The sequence below is a fragment of the Anastrepha ludens genome, chromosome 5 (assembly GCF_028408465.1).
Source record: "Anastrepha ludens isolate Willacy chromosome 5, idAnaLude1.1, whole genome shotgun sequence".
Taxonomy (NCBI): domain Eukaryota; kingdom Metazoa; phylum Arthropoda; class Insecta; order Diptera; family Tephritidae; genus Anastrepha; species Anastrepha ludens.
In genome coordinates this window covers 94,119,613-94,135,706 of record NC_071501.1, presented here as the reverse complement: position 1 = coordinate 94,135,706, position 16,094 = coordinate 94,119,613, and positions in this window count along the sequence as shown.

The window sequence follows — 16,094 nt, the reverse complement described above, 5'->3', positions numbered from 1 at the left end:
TACGATCTCAGGCGAAATTTTATTAAATAAAGCATTTAACGAAAACATATTTTTATTTATAAAAAGATAAGGAACTGAACCACTGTAAGAAGGACCTCAACCACAAACAGTTGCAGTTTTTCCATCGGATCATAAAATCTATTAAATATTAAAGCTTCCGCTAAAATATTTCGATAAAATATTGAAATTTCCGTGATAAATGATAGAAATTAAAACTTAAGCTTCCCCTTAGGTGGCGCAAAATTAATCACCATATGCGAAGATTTATAATTTTTACAAATGGCGTCGTAAGTTAATCATATTGTACACTTGTGAACTAGACAGCGGCAAGCTTGAAACAATCAGTGGAGCGCGTAAAGCTGTGCATCACTCAAAATCATATTTTTTTTTCATTTAGTAAAAAAGTCATTCAAACCCAAATCGTACAAAAAACCTGAAGGACACTCGTAAATGTGTAAATATCGATAAGCAAAAAAGTAAAACTCAAATTAAAATATATTAAATAAAATAAATTATTCAATGGTTGGGATCTAAAACCAATTATGAAAAATTTTGATTATGAGTATGGGTTAATGTACAAGGGATAGTTGTATGGCGCTGTCTAGCGGAAAGTAGCAGTAGCCATTCTCTTCTGCATTACAACTTCTCTCCTGTAGATGTGGCTGTATCACAGTCATGGCAAAAATGTTGTACGCTAAAAGAGTAATGAACGCTAGTAGCTGAGTGCGTCGGTAAGCAGATATCATTGGGTTAGTTCGCGTAGTTGATAGTCCACTGTGTACTGTGAAACGTGAAATAATAGCAAATTTGTTTCGCATTAAAAATCTATAAGTAAGATGTATTTCAAAATGCAAATATTTTAATATTATATATTATAAAGAACTCACGTCTTAAATGATTTGGGAGTAATCTTTGACTTCACGCATTTAAATTTTGTCATCGCCAATTGTATTTTACACTTGCCTTTATTCAGTGTTTTGGTGCGTATTTTACGAATCTATACAATCCAGACACTTCAAGGTATCTTTCTGGTCTAGAGATGTGAAAATTGAAGGTGTTGAAAATTGAAGAAAAACAATCGGTATCAATTGAAAATCATGTTTAGTCATTAGATCAATTCTTTATTTACCAAAAACAGAAACAATTTTTTTTTCAATGACAATAATAAGAAACTTGCTTCCCCACTGGCGTAACTGTTTGTGCTGCTCAGGTACGTCTGAAAAAAAAATTCTGTCGATTATTCATCAGAAGATATGTATAATATGTCGCAATGGTGGGTAGCAGATTTACAAAACAAAAAAAAACATTTCTAGATGTTTTATCAGTTTATTAGAAATATGACTAGAATAAATATGAGCGCATTCCAAAGAAATGTCTTCGCTGAACTTCCCTGATCCAATTCTTTCATAAAATGCAAAGCAGAAGAAAGTTATTTTCCCTCTGCTTTGTTTTCGATATTATAAATTGGATAGTTGACTCGCCTTTACTTTTAGAGTGCATTATGGTTAGAACTGTTTATGCCTCGAAATCACCTTTGATTAGAACATCGAAAACTAATCATCTCAACTAGTGATGTCACCTTCTATAGATTCGCCTTGGATACAACAGTCCAAAATGAAAGTTAGAAGAGAAAATTCGACCAATTCTTCAGTACCACTACGAAGGTGAAAAGACCAAAAAAAAAAACTGCATCGGATCTAACTGGGTCTATGTGGTATTGAAGGCAACAGCAAAGCGGTGGTTTGAACAATTCGTTTCTAGTGATAAGAACATCCAACATCACATTGAGGCACGCATGTGGGCAAATACTCACATAAGGCTGGCCTCAAGAAAAGGTAATATAGTGCTACCTGATCTGTAAAAATATCTCACTTAGACCGCTAGAGTTCATTGTTTTGCCAGTGATGCGCACTTGGGGTCGAAGATATTATTTTTTAATCCCTAATGCACCTTTTCGCGAGTTTAAACAAGCTGTTCAGCCTTTTGCCAGCAAAATATTCTTCAAGGATGAAAAATATATTGAACCTAGGCACATTGGTCGAGTCCTACAAAGAGCTGGGCAGTGGCAAAGCAGGTGTTCCAAAATACCTTTAGCATTTGCTTCATTTACACGCTTCGCTCTGGACTAAACCCGTTTTGGGCTGCGTGATGTGGAGTGAGACAGTGTCTCGTCAGTACTTTAAACAATATTTTGCAGTATTTTCTAAAGAGTTTGTAGATTTCACATTTCAAGTCCATAGCATAATTTTGGCAGCTTTATACGAGGTCGAGCGTTCAGATATAGACTGTGTTTCGAGAGCTAGTTCTCCATTTAGTTACGTTTTCAGACAGGCGAGTGGTGGGTACATTTCGGACATGCTCAATCTCGGCAAGCGAATACCTGCCTTGGCGAGCTCATCGGCTCTCTCATTTCCTTCTATTCCTTTGTGTCCTGGTATCCAGTAAATAGTGGCCTGCCCATTTCAGCAGAGTTCACAGATTTTGGATCTGCATTGTTGAATACATTCCGAGTTAGTCCAAGGAGCCACAATTGCTTTAACAGCCACTTGGCTATCAATGAAAATGTTTGTCCGAGTATTAAGAGGAGTTCATGTTCAGAGCCATTTCAGCTGCGGCATTTTCAGCTTGAAAAATAGTACAGTAATTCGGGAGTCTGAGAGACTCTCCAGAAGAAGCTCGAATTGGCACAAAAGAACTTTTTGAGCCGAGTTAACGCTTGTTATTCTTTGCTGAAACGTACTAAAGCCGATCCATATTTGAAGCGAAATGTAAATGAGAATGCAAAATTAGTTAAAGGTAGGCACAACAAGCAACACAGCTCGTGATACATAAGACCTCGAGTTCAGCCATTGTATAAAATTATAAGTAAACAAGTAAAAAATGTTTTTCTACTTTTTTGGCAGGCACCTCGGTGTGTAATGGTGTGAAAGCTTGGCCTTTTCACTTCAGCGTATTGGCGCGGTTGCTATGCCAAATTACAATTTTATGGTAATATTAAGAGGGGTAGTCAGAGGTTCGAATAAATTATGATTTTCAATAAATTTTTTTGTGGTAGTCAATTGCTTTATTTTACAAAAATAAAAACATAGCATTAATACATCAAGTTTCGACTTGACTTTAGCAAAATTCCAAAAAAAAACTAATAATTGTAAAAGTTAGCGCTGTTTGTGTGGAGCCCGTTTCTCCAGAAGTTCCTTGCGGTGGTCATCACAAGTACTTGGAGATTCATCTAAAATCAATCGGACAAGAGAAGAGCCTGATCGAAGTTTTTTTGTTTCCAAAATTAACAACATGGTGGCCTTAGAAAATATTTTTCAGATTTTCGAGAAAAAATCAACAATTATATTAATTGTTAAAACAAATCTAAATTTTTGAAAAAAAAAAACAAAACTGCTTAGATCAGGTGCGAGCTTTTATGTTTTTCAAAAGCAGTACAAATTTTATTGAAATCTATCAAGCGGAGCTACAAAGTGGTTTTTAAGTTATAGTGATCACCAGCTCAAAAAACATAGTTTTGAGAAAAACGCACTTAAAGTTTTCCTATCTGCCTCGGAGCGCCCGTGCGCCCTTCTTTAATTGTTGAATAACTCGAAAAGTATTTGTCGGATTCACTTCAAATTTTCACACAATTTTTTTAAGATATTATACTTTAAGAAAATGCAAAAACAAAAAATCCAATTTTTTTTAAATTCTGACTAACCTAACCCCTTAAAATTAATAGAATGTCAACCAAATAAAAGAATATCTTTAATTTGACAAATCTGCAATAACAAATATTTTTAAAAGATTTCTTAGCCATAATAATGTTTTTTTATTGAGAAATATCTAAATTTGTACGACATTTTTTCGACTTTTTGCTACGATTTTCTATGAAACTTCATATTTTTTATGCAACCATATTACAGAAAAGGGCTATTGGAAGCAGGTGATCTCAACTGCGGGCATTTTTTGCCGACCAGCTGAGAGTGTTTTTTACTTATGAATCTATACAATGAATGAGAATGAGAGGACATCATTTACTATGAAGTGCTGCCCGCCAAACTTGAACGGAAATATGAGCACGTATACTTTTTTCGGAAGTCGCAGACTAGCTAACAATAAAGTTTTTTTATGTAAATCGTGTAATTCTAACTTTGTTAAATTCATCTTCGAAGTACAGCAACAAAAACGTTAAGAATTTGCATAAACTTATTCGCTTAACTTTGACGATTTTTCGCCGCTTTTCAAAATGTATACGCATTCGTGGTTATCACCAAGAAAATAATGCATATTTCCATATAACGGTTGATGTATCTGCGATTTTCGTTCAGAAATATTTGTATGTGTGTAAGTATGTACGCACTTGTTATACCATTCCGCGTTGACCATCGCGTAATGACAAAATGATTGCGTACAAAAATCCATAATTTGCTCGTATGAAATAAGCCAACACCGCCACACTGCGATTATCCAGAATCTACTATTATCCAATCCACTTAACCGCTCGGGTTCGGTAATTTTCTCATGGCGCTAAGATTACAGACTATTAAAAACGAGAATTTAGCTAAGCTATACTCAGTCAAGAATGTGCATATTCATACATACATACATACATACATATGTACATACATACATACGTGCAAACATATATAGTATATATTTTCTTACTATAGTACAACCAGCCTGACCAGATCGTTATGACGCTTGGATGTACGTTTGCCATACTTGCCACAAATGGGTGCAATAAAGGAAAAAGTTGTTAACTTCATTTACATATGTACGCATCAAAATAGCATATATATATATGTGTGTGTGTAGTCATAGCGATGTGATCTCCAGCCCTTTCAGGTGATATGTTAATGCATATAAACTTTTATGCATTTATTTTATTCTATTCATTTGCAAATTCAGTCGCCTGTATCTCCGCCAGTGCAGAGTCTAGCAAAAATTGCATATCGCCTTGCATTTTAGGATTTGCTGCTTCTACGACCTCTTTGCGTTATTATACCACATTGCAAAATCTGCAAACCACAACTACAACTACAACACAGCAGCAATAGCAACCTGCCGGCATTTAATGAAGTGCATTGAACTTTAGGCGACCACTGCCAGTGCCACAGCCGCAGCCACAGCCACAGCTCCAGCCGCAGCCCAACTTCAATCGCTGCAACAGTCAGTGATCATGCCACATTTTATGTATGGGTGCCTGTGTGTGTGTGTCTGTCTGTTGCCTATGACTTGCATATGCATTCACGTGCGCAGATTTAGAATACGCTTAGTGGGGTCCGAGAATCGCACACGAGATTTGCAGCGGAACAGCTGTGTCAGAATGCGCAGAGTCATTGTGGCAAAAAGTCATAAAATTCAGCAGACATGGACAGACAAACAGCGGCATTGAAGGCACTGATGATGTAAATTTCTAGTCTCCACTAGACATAGACTAGGTAGAGGCAGGGGGGACGCAGACCAGTATGCATGTATGGACGTATGCTTCCAGCCACATTTGTCTGTATCTAAAACGAAGCGCAAGCAGACAGACCACCTATTCTTTCCACAGAAAATGTATACAAAAGAAAAGTAATAGCGAGTAAGGATGTTGCTGTCTTTGACCAAATAGGAGTGGAAGCGAAAAAAGTTCTCGCAATAGTCGGGTTATTGGTGTCGTAACGACTTGTATGTGGCCAAGCACTGCATCTTCAGATTTCCCAAATGTTTATTATATAGGTATATATTTTTCTATTACAACAATAGGTGAAAGAAAAGTTTTTCATACCCAAATCATGCTTGACGGACGCGAACTGAGCAAAGCTCAAAAAATTTGGATCGGGCCATATTACACGGCGATTTAAAGGTGGAATTACGCCTCAAAAGTAGTTCCCTGAAAGTTGTATGTTTATTGAAGCTAGCTGTAAGTTAAAGGGTTCCCAAATGGAGGTAAAGAAGAACGACATTCCGATACATTATTTAGTACGACTACAAACAAAGTGAAAAGTCGGAGCAGGCGGCCAAACAATATTATGCTGCTTGTGGAGCCAATACAGTAACGAATTTAATAGCAGTGGTTTCAACTACTCCGTTTCGATAATATGAACGCTGAATATTTATTTGTTTTATTGGGATAACTAGCAAGTATAGAACTCAAATAACATTAAGTCCATTGTACTGGGATTCCCTTTTAATTCTCTTTAAATCTCTAAATTTTGTGGTTCCAAGGAGCCAAGGTGATCGCTTCCTAACACAATAGTGCCAACAACCTCAAGCCTGATTCGAGCGAAGTCCGAGAAGACACACAGAAAGTGATCCGCCGTCTCATCCTCCTCTGCATATGCTGGGCAGAGTGCACGGTCTGAGATGCCTTCCTTTTCCAAGTGCTTCGCCCATAGAAAGTGGCTTGCCTACAGTCTCCTCTGCTTAGTGACAGGAGGAACTGCGACAGTCGGTCGGACATGACAGGTAACATCAGTTTTATTCATCTGCAGCCTCTCTCGGCCTGCCTAGCTCGCTTGCGGGTTGAAGTAACCCGTTTGCTAACCGTGAAGGGCAGAAGGGAGTGGCAGAACAGGCACCGGGTTAAAGAAGTTGGCCTCAGAGCCCATAATAGTAAAGAGTCAGAGATCTTGTTACCCGCGATACCCCAGGACACATGTTAGCATCAGGTTATTATTACGAATCAGCCTGATTTACAGGGCTCAACTACCCTTGAAGTGGTTGAAGAACCCTCTAAGGCCATGAGCACAGCTTTTCTGTCGCTGCAAATACTTACAGTTCTGCCCCTCCACCTGTTTACCACAGCAAAGTTGATTGCTTCTTAAATGGCGCAAAAGTAACATTGCGATGTTTTTTGGCTGTAATTAAAAAAAAAATGAAAAACTTTGATTCTTCTTGTGGATTATTTTAATTTGGTCTTTTAATTTTTTTTACATCAAGTCAAGAATATGATGTCATGTAAATGGCCGCCGCCACAGTTGATTGCCATTTGAGCCCTTTTTATGGCATTTTCCATCACTTTGGCCAAAACTTCCGCCGATAGGTCCTCACATGCTTGACGGATATTGTCTTTAAGAGCTGCAAGAGTCTGAGGCTTGTTGACATAAAACCGCGACTTCAAAAAGCCCCGCAAAAAGAAGTCTGGAGCGGTCAAATCAGGCGACCTTGCTGGCCAGTGCAAATCGCCAAAACGGGAGATTAGGCGCCTGGGAAATGCATTCTTCAGCATATCGGTTGTGGCACGTGCAGTGTGTGCCGTTGCACCGTCCTGTTGGAACCACATGTTTTCCAATCCCAATTCATCAAGTTGCGGCAAAAAGAACTTGTTGATCATTGCTCTGTAGCGCTCACCATTCACAGTAACCGTTTGGCCCACGACGTCTCCGAAGAAAAAAGGTACGATGACTCCTCCAGCGAAAACAGCACACCATACAGTGACCTTTAGCGGGTTTAATGGCTCTTCGTGGGTTACACGCAGATTTTCAGTGCCCCAGAAGCGTAAATTTTGCTTATTTACGTACCCGCTAAGATGGAAATGGGCCTCATCACTCATGATTATTTTTGATAAAAAATCATCTTCCTCTTGGTGGTGATTAAGGATGGCTTGAGCGTATGTTAGACGCGATTGGCGGTCAGCAGCAAGCATCTGATGCACCGTCTGGACTTTGTACGGAAACATCTTCAAATCGTGTACCAAAATTCGCTGTAAAGACCGTCGACTGATACCCATTTGCGTGGCACGTCGTCTGGTCGATGTCGACGGCGCTTCCATGACATCCTCGGCTACAGCAGCAATATTCTCTGCAGAACGGCTACTCCGGGGTCTGCCACGTCTGGCAGCATCTCGTGTTGTGCCAGTCTCTTCGAGGCGAGCGGCTAAACGTCGCAGTGTTTCACCAGTAGGCGTTGGACGGCGAGGAAATCTGCGACGAAATTCACGTTGTGCCAAAGTCACCGACCGATTATTGGTCAAATAAATAGTCAGCAATATTCCGCGTTCTGGAGCAGTGTAGTGTAACATTGTTTATTAACGTGTCTTTCGCATGTGTTTACTACACAAATGTCAAAACAGAACTGACATTAGAGGCCAATCGCAAAATTTATAGCATTTTCTGAGAGGAGGATTACTTTAGCGCCACCTGTTAGTTATAAACTATTACTCGCATTGACGCGTTCGCCATAGCTGTATGGATTAGTGCGTGACTACCATTCGGTGCACAGTTTCGAAACTCCGGGCATGAAACACCAAATGGTAAAAAACGTATTTCCTATTGTAATAGCAGTCGCCCCTGAGCAGGCAATGGCAACCCTCCGAGTGTATTTCTGCCATGACTTTTTCATTCCTCATAAAAAACCCACATCGGAGGTGGCATAAAATTATAGGTTCCTGTATTTATAAAAAAAAAAAAAAAACATTAAGATGCATACCACAAATAGGAAGAAGAGCTCCGTCAAGCACCTAATAGGGATATATATAAGTATACAAAACTATCATTGTGTACTCGTATGAGATGGTTTGATTCCAAAAACTAACAGCCAGCCCATGTACGCGGGTATTCATATAAAGTTCGGTTCAATAACTTGTATACGATCCTAACTAACGAGTATACGATCCTTCTTTTTATCTTCATTTTAAAATATTTTTCGTGAATGGTATACCAAAATCTAAGGATCATTTGTACAACAAAAACAAATAGTTATCTGTACTTTTGCATACAAACATTTTATACGATCAAATGCCAGCATTCAGTGCTTGCAACGTTAGAAGTCTCAATATGGCAGTAACGAAGCGGAAATTGTCTCCTGCAAGCACCAAACCGCAATTATAACATTTATGTGTATGTATGTATGTACGTATGGATGTATGTTAGGTATATTTGCACAAATGCAGCCCTACCACGCCCGCCTGCAACATTTATCAATGCCAGTGCGTGCACAACATGTGGCACTGCTGGTTTACATATCCGCATCTGTACGATGTAGCGATCGTGTTGCAATGTGCATAGTATCGGGTGAAAAAAAAAAATTGTGCGGAAAATTGCGGTGTTGCACAGTAGGTGATGCTCGGTTGGCTTTTAATTTAGTTTTTAATTTGCAGTACTTTATTAAAGATCAATTAACTTTGAGCATAAAAACGTATCATTGAGTCAAGGTGCTGGTTGTGTAGAAGCTTTGGAAGCTACGGATTGTACGCGTACATTTGGATAATATACTTATAATGCATATATATAGTAGGTGTATAATCTAGTAAACAAAGCATCGGGAAATTATTTGGTATAGGATTCCTTTCTGTTTCTGTTAAAATGTGAGGTACATCAGTTAAATTTCAATTATCATATAATAATTCATTTCACGAGCAAAATTTCGTAGAATAGCCATAAACCTGTGATAAAGTCTCCCAGACAGGCCTAGTCTTGCTACAACGTCGATGCAGCTTCGATATCCTCATCTGCATGCATATGCATACCCCTCATGCTGCACCATCGCTTACGAAGTAGATAGTAATGAGGCTTTTGAAAAATTCAAAAATTCAAAGAAAGGATAAAAAAAAAATTGGACCAGCTTCGCCAAAACTAATATAGCTAATTCCCTTAATCACTATTATCATAGCTCATGCCTATACGATTTCTTCTTATCTACACTCCGTGTCAAAATCATAAGCGCCCCACTACTTTTCATAAAAATATAGTTCATACAACAAAAACCATATAACCCAAAGCTTCAAACTTTGTACTAAATTTTTCTACATTTTTCAATATTACATCAAAACTTTCTACATTTTTAGCAGATTTTTCTTTGGATATGCCATTGAATTTTGTTTGGCAAATTTTTTGGTGACGGTGTTATTTTTCCCCTCTATATAATAAAAATTTGCAAAAACAAATATTGTCAAAAATCAAAGGTATTTTATGGTCACTTGAAAATTGCTCTTTTTATACTAAAATTCAATATGCCACTTGATACTAAGAAAATTCCGAGAATTCTAAAACTTCCATTTCAAAATAATTTTTTTAATTTTTGGTTTTATTTTTGGGTAAAATTGAGAGATTTTGAGGGCCTTTGTAAAATGTATGGTACAACAAAATTATGTTTCGAACTTTGCAAAAAACTGTTTATCATTTTTTATATTCTATCAAAACTTTGATCATTTTAAGCAGAATTGTTTTGGATATGCAGTTTATAGTTCATTGAATAGTTTTTGGTGATGGTGACAGGCTTTTTATTCCATATAAAAAAATCGTGCAGGCACTTTGCGCGGAATAAAAGGCAAGACACCTGAGCAAAAAACAAATGGTCAAAAATCAATTGTACAATATTTTGTGATCACTTAAAACTTGCCCTTTTTCATGCACTAAAATTCAATGGACTATGAATGACATACCCAGAAAAATTCTAGAAATTCCGGATAAAAAGTTGAAAGTTTTGATGAAATTTTTGAAATTAAAAAAGAAATTGTGTACAAAGTCTGCAACTTTACGCTTTGATCTTTGTTGTATTATGAGCTATATTTTTATAAAAAAAAGTAGTACGTTTCTGATTTTGCCGCGTGTGTATATAGCGAGAAATCGTAGGGGAGCGAATTATTAGTGGTAAGAGCGAATATAAAAATTTGTAGTCACAGTAATCGGGTCGGTTTTGTTCGTCAAAACACAAACTGCAATGTGGGTAAAAGAAGGAGAGGATGATGACGAATTGAAAAAGATGGAGGATGATGACGAATTGTTGACTTATTACGTTAACTAGTTCAATCTGCTGATGAAATTCATCAGGTGCTTAATGTTTAAACCTGGTATATACGCAAGTGTAACAAAATAGTGAGAGCCCATATATCCGAATCTTAGCCCGACGAGAAGGCAGGGAAGCTGAGAAGGTGCCTCGTTCTCCAAACAGCCTCTGCAGAAAGGACTTGAGGTAATCTCAAGTCTCACCTCATGAACACCTAACAGACAATGGCCGTTAAGGATACCCATCAAATTTGAGAGCTAGCCTCAGAAGTTCCCTCGGGCGCCTCCGATCTACTCGTGGAAAGGCTTGCTTCGTTTCGCTTGCGACCATGAGAATTAAATGGAAATTTTCTAAACATTAGTGGTTAGGGTAAATATTAAATAAAAAATAATTATAAAATAAGTGTCTCATTTTTTGGTCATAGAACAAATTTAGGGAGTCATACGAAGAAATTTTTTTTTTTATTTGGGATATGCGAACGATTGAAGCCAGAATATACTCATAGGTGGCGCTAGCCATACATAGAGGAGCGATTATTTTATCTGATTCAGCCGTCTATGTTTAAATTGTTTTGCTTTTTACTAACAACGTTCAGTCCACAATATTACAAGTTTCCTAACCTTCCATACATATTCTTTCCTTTGATAATTATGTGGTCTTCATGCTACAATGAGGTAGACAGCGAAAGAGCTCATGCAAATCTCTGCACATTCGTGTGAAAAAAATCATATCTGAACGAATCTTTACCAGTGATGAAAAACCTGGTAAGACTCGAGAATCGCAAGAGAAGAAAATTGTATAGACGTACAGACATACATATTCGTACATACATGCGTATATATGTATTGAATGAAAAGTTCAACACGGTTAGCCGAAAGTGATTGAAACGATCAGCAAAGTTTATTAGCTTGTTTACAAGAGTGATTTGGTGGTTTTTATTTTTGCAATATTTTTCCTTCTTATCGCCTTTCTTAAAGTTTCCTCTTCTGATATTCTCTTATGTTTGAGTTTTGTTTATTTCTTTCAGCAAATTCACGATTTGTTGCCCCAATTGAAAAGTGAGAATGAATGCATAAACTATAACGTGTGGCAGGCGAATAGTTAAATACACACGTACATATTTCGTATTCATACAGATATTTGTGGGTATAAAGCAAGTTTATTTAAAGTATGTACATTCCCCGTAGGAAGCCAGAGATGGGCATTTTCTTCCATATAAAAACTATTTCTACCATTCGTCATATCTGTGGGAGAAAGTGTCCAACTTCGTTTGTACAAAAAAAATGTATGCTCAAACTTACACTTTATTATGCTAGAATTGAGTGGGCTATAAAACTGCATACTCAAAAGTTATGAAAAGTTGGTTTAAAGTTCTGAATAAAAAGTTTAAAATTTTGCAGATTTTTTGGGTTTTGTTTTTAAGTTTAAAAGTTCTGAATAAAAAGTCTGAAATTTTGAAGAAAATTGGTTGGTCTTTGCGTTTAAGTTTGAAGGTTCTTAATAAAAAGTTTGATATTTTGCAGAAAGTTCGTGTTTTGTTTTTAAGTTTAAAAGTTCTTAATAAAAAGTTTGATATTTTGCAGAAAATTCGATTTTTTGTTTTTAAGTTTAAAAGTTCTGAATAAAAAGTTTGATATTTTGCAGAAAATTTGTTGGTCTTTGTTTTCAAGTTTGAAAATTCTTAATAAAAAGTTTGATGTTTTGCAGAAAATTGTTTGGTCTTTGTTTTTAAGTTTCAAGCCAAAAGTTTGGAACAGTGACTTGTATGGTTTTGGGTGTAGAATGAACAGTAGTTTTATAGAAAACTAGCTGGTTCCCGCAATTTCGCTTGCGCGTGAAATGAGATATTTAATGTATTTAATAGTTATAAATAAATTTCTAAAAACTATAGTGGGTCTCGTCTAAAGCATTTTCCTATGTAGGGTTTTATAATTTTTGCAAATGGCTCGTACGTCAATCATATTTATCACTTAAGAACTAAACAGCTGCCCTATACTTATGTAAACAGATAAGCAATAGAGCGTGTAAAGATCAAGATAAACATTTTCATCACAAAAAATATTTTTTTTTATTTAGTAAAAAAGTTAAACAAAAAAATGGATGATTAATTTTGCGCCATTCATATTTATAAGTTAACTCCAATATTTTCTGAAATAAATATAAGCGGTCACACGCAAAAATTGTTTTTATTTAAAACATTCTCATTCATAATTTACATGATTCCACATCTTACTTACTTACTTAATTTATAACAACCTTTTGCCGAGTTACAGCCTGCCGAATAATTTCCGCACACCTTTCGCAGTTTCTTAAGCCAAGAGAAGACAGGCCAACTTCAAAATGGTCCTTCCACCGGACACAGTAACCAATTCCCTAATTTACAAAAAAAAAAATATATATATATATATAGGTGGCAACACCTGCTGAACTGTTTTTTTATTAGAATTCATTTAAACACCTTCCATTTGAGAACCATTTCTTAATATTCAACTGAAATGTGTTATAAAGCTTTACATTTGCAATAAAATTCTGGTGGCAACGCCAGCAAAAAATTGTTTTTGAATAAAGTTGTCTTAAGAATATTGCTGTGTAACGAATGTCTCTTTTTTAATGAACTACTTTTTTTCAAGTACAAATAGGTGGCAACATACTGCTAGAATGACCAAAGGTTGTTTGAAAAAATTTCAAATCAAGACAGTAGTTTCTGAGTGATGCTCTTTTGAAGAAATTTTCTACGTTTTTATACATATATATTAAATATATAGAAACTAGTTAAAATTAAATAAAAATATTAGTTGTTAAAACTTCCCAATACATCTCACTTCTACTATGTTGTTGTTGTTGTTAACAGCATAGGTAGCCCTGTCAGTGTAGACATATCATCGGTCGTCTTCGTCTAGCTCATCTAGGGGTAGGCCCAGGAAACATGCTGTTTCGACAGGTTGGGTCCAGAGGGAGAGGGGGGTTAGATGAGTCGGTTTAAGGGGGTATGTGAAGAGGTGGTTAGTGTCGTGCGGGGTACTTCACATGCCGGACATGTGTTTGGTATGTCGGGGTTGATTCTGGATATGTAGGAGTTTAACCTGCTACAGTATCCAGAACGTAGTTGTGCCAGTGTTACACGAGTCTCACGGGGAAGCTGGAGCTCTTCGTCTGCAATAGGTGGTGGTTGGACTCCGATTACGGCATTCATAGGACGGGAGTACAAGAAGGTGGTAACGGTCTCCCGGTGAATGTCGTTTATTGACTGTCTAAATACTGTCCGGTCCAGTAGGTTACGGTCAGTTTTGTCCTGGATTTCGTCAGCGTAGTCTAGGAGGTGTCTCCTGACGTGCCTAGGAGGCGGCTCGGGCTCAAGCAGGTGTCTGCAGGGATGAGACCTGCGGTAACATCCAAGCAGGAACTGCTTGCTGAGCAGTTTGTTGTGCTCCACAATTGGGAGCATTTGTGCCTCGTTATGAAGGTGTTGGATGGGTGACATCAGGAGGCACCCGGTCGCTGTCCGAATGGCGGTATTTTGACAAGTCTGTAGCTTTGTCCACTGCGAATCACTAGTACCAGGCGACCAGACAGGCGCAGCATAGTTAAGAACCGGCCGGCCAATTGCCTTAAATGTCGAAAGCAACAGTTCTTTGTCTTTGCCCCAAGTGCTGTCGGCCAGCGATTTGAGGACCTTGTTGCGATTTTGGACTTTTGTGGCAATTGCGGTTGTATGCGCAGAGAAGGAGAGCAAGCTGTCAAAGGTTACACCCAAAATTTTGGGGTTATGTACCGTCGAAATTTGTGTATCATCGACTTTTACCTTAAGGGGCAGCTTGACCTCCTTTGTCCAGATGGTAAAGAGGGTCGCCGTGGACTTGGTGGGGGAAAGTTGGAGATTCCTCGCAGTGAAAAAGCGAGAAAGGTCGGTGAGGTAGTTGTTCACTTTGGAACACAGGCCATCGATGTCATTGCCCGACGCCATTATCGTGCAGTCGTCAGCGTATGAGATCAGGGAAACTCCCGCTGGTGGTTAGGGGAGCTTCGAGATGTAGAAATTGAACAGCAAGGGAGAAAGGACACCATCCTGCGGTACACCTTGCTTAATCTTTCTCTGCTTTGAAGTTTGATCTCGAAATATCACTGACGAGTGCCGACCGCTCAGATAGTTCGCGGACCACCTCTTCAGCCCTGGCGGGAGTGTCGACTGATAAATGTCATCTAGTAGCGTGGAAAGGCTGACTGTATCGAAAGCCTTTTTCAAGTCCAACGCTACTAGGACAGTCCTCTCGCAGGGGCGGTTTTGGTTAAGCTCGCGATTTATCTGGGCGTTTATGGCGGTGAGTGCGGTGGTGGTGCTGTGCACTCATCGGAAACCGTGCTGATGTGGGGCTGGGGCCAAGTGTTTCGTGTAGAGTGGGAGTAGGAGGGCTTCAAGTGTCTTCACTACTGGGGAAAGGAGAGTTATCGGCCGATAAGACTCCCCTTGGTTGGCGGGTTTCCCAGGTTTCAGTAGTGCTCTCTCTCACTTCTACTATTGTAACCACTGGTGTATGTACCATATATGACTCCCATCGAAACAGATTTGCTTCAGCAATATCTATTGTACATACACTCCGAGCACAATTGTATGTATGTATGCGCTCTGTCCTGCGGTGTTTTATTCTGCCGAGTCACAGGCTTCCACGCATCTTTGCTGAGGAGATTGTACGTTTTGGCGCTCATTTTGTGAAAAAGTGGAAGGATATCTCGCTAATGTTAAATATGGAGCCTCTTAATGCTTTTACTTCTGAGTCCTTGTCTGTGTTCACACCTTCGTTCTTAGACAATCTTTAATAATACAAAAATTCAGCTTTTCTGGACTCCGCTATTAAATCAGAATCACACGATTTTTACGCTAATTTAGCACTTTGAAATATTAAACTTTTCAGTGATGATTTTTCTGCCTACGCTATTAACTTAACTACTAACCAAATGTGAGACCTTTTAAGAATGTACTTCTTACCACCTGTACAGTTTGTAACTTGGGTGACCCCTTGCAGCATTTTGGTGAAAAGACGTTAAATTTATCTTATATTATAAATATCTTAAATGGCTGTGATAATAGAGCGGCGTATTAATATTTCGGCCAGCCTTAGAAATTGTTTCACTTATCGCTGACCGATAGAATTCCGCAAATGCCCAACCAATTTCTTCTCCTCACACTTCCAGAGAAATTCGTTAACGCGGCCTTTTGTAAGTCTACAGAAAGGCTCAGGACCAATTAGAGACACGGTTTGCCCTTTTTTAGCTAGGGTAGGATAAAAGAACATATTCATTCATTACGGAGCAGCAACCTTTTCCACCCAACTTAGATCCATCTAAATACCAGTCAGCAAAACAAAGCTCTCGAGAAGCTTATCAGTTCCGAACGCAAATACTTT